Source organism: Dama dama, chromosome 1, assembly GCF_033118175.1.
Source record: "Dama dama isolate Ldn47 chromosome 1, ASM3311817v1, whole genome shotgun sequence".
NCBI lineage: Eukaryota > Metazoa > Chordata > Mammalia > Artiodactyla > Cervidae > Dama > Dama dama.
The window spans coordinates 54,214,863-54,216,748 of NC_083681.1; positions in this window are offsets into that span (position 1 = coordinate 54,214,863).

A 1,886-nucleotide genomic window follows, 5' to 3' on the forward strand; every position below is an offset into this window, starting at 1 on the left:
AAGAAGTTATTATGTCCTCACTTTTATGGGTGGCTCGGTGGTTCTTCTATGAGTTTCTCCTCTCTCACATACCATGTCTTGGGACTTGCTGATTTCTTTCCTTGGATGCCTTATCTCCTCAATTTGGTAAATCAAGTTCACCTCATTTGTCAAGTAAGCTCCTCACTACCCTGTCAGTCCCGATCTCCTGCTCTCCAAACTAACTGTCCTGATCACAGTCAGTTACTCCTGTTGTGGGCTAACTTGGGGTAGAAAGACCATGAGCATTAATGGATGAGTAATCAACTATATGCCTTGGGGACTGAGAGCAACTGAAGCTTCCTACTCAGTTCATTCATGAGGAACCAGCCGACTTGTTCTAGGGTGGGGGGACAAGAGCCTTGATTTGGGCTGGAGGACCCACTCTCAAGCTCACTCACAAAGCTTCTGGCAGAAGCCTTCAGAGCCCTGCTTGTGGGCTTGTCAATTACCTGGTAGTTGCCACTCACCAGACTTCTCCAGAGCAAGCCAGTCATGAAGGAGAGCAAGAGAGACAGAGAGAGAGATGGAGAGAGAGCGAGCCATACACCTCTACTACTTAACCTCTGAGTCACTTGGAGTCAATTCTACCTTATTCTCTCAGTTGGATGCAAGTCCCTAAGTCCAAGCCATACTCAATAGGAGGATGTGACACCTGGAGGTGATTTCACTGGAGACACCTTGTCAGCATTACCACAGCAACAGCCCATGAGCCCTCAGAAATTAAACTAGGCAACTTCAATGCTGTGGATGCTGCAGGAGACAGTCTGCCTGAAGGACACAGGCTGAGATGCCCACACATCAGGGTCCCAGGTAGGGCAAGGTGTGAGCCCAGATCAGAGGTGGGAATCATGGTTGTGAGCCCAGGACTGGCTGGGATGTGGTAGAAGGTGATCATCAGACTGAGGGCGCCTGGATGGGGATGGGGGATGGGGAAAGACTAACTGGGCCAGAGGGAAAGGGATCTCCCACATCATTGCAAACTTGGAGCCATACAAGGATGGAGCAGAGAGCCTGATCTCAGGGTGTTGTACCTACAGAGGTACTCAAATAGTTATATCTGCACTGCACTTTGTGTGAACAAAAATGTTCTTTTATGTTTTAAGCATGGATATCTGGAAGTTTGTTAAAGAGTCAACCTCCCCAAGGATACAGAGAGCCAGGAGCTTCAAGGGTCCGATACTACACAGCCCCTGCTACCTGATACCCTCTCAGTGACCTCAGCCTTCCTGAGGAGCCTTGTCTTGTTGGAAGATCTCCCACCAACACACAGGCTGACTCAGACAGCCTGAGGAACACAGATGTTGTCAGCTGTTGTAGAGAGGTGAAGAGGCTCTCAGGGTTGGGAAGAGCTGGAGTCTCTTCCTGAAATCAGGCTGCCCTTTGACCTGAAACAAGTTCTCAGCCAACATTAACCACAGGGGACAAAGGGCACCTTGGTGCCCAACCTGGTGACACTGTGGGAAGATGACAACTGGGACAAAGGACAAGCAGCACAGGTCTCTAGCAGCCATGTGGCCCAACACAGCCTCACCATCTCAGGAGGACTGGGCTTTCCTAGGCATCAGGAGGAGGCAGAGGTGGGAGCATGGGAGATGCTGATAGAACAAAGGCAGAGAGGAAGGAGAGGGCAGAGCACATGTAGGTGAGACTTCCTGGTGAGGGTCAGGGTCAAGGTGAGGTCTAAGGAACAAGAGGCTGAGGTTTAGGCCTTTGTGCAGCAAAGTTCTATTGAGATAGAGGGGGATCAGGGCAGACGGGGTCCCTGAGGATGCCTGGCCTTCTGTCTGGGGGAACTACTGTCCAGTCCAGGGGTCAGGAATTTATTGCCTGGGTAGGTAGGAGGCCTTGGAGGTGCTTGAGCTGGA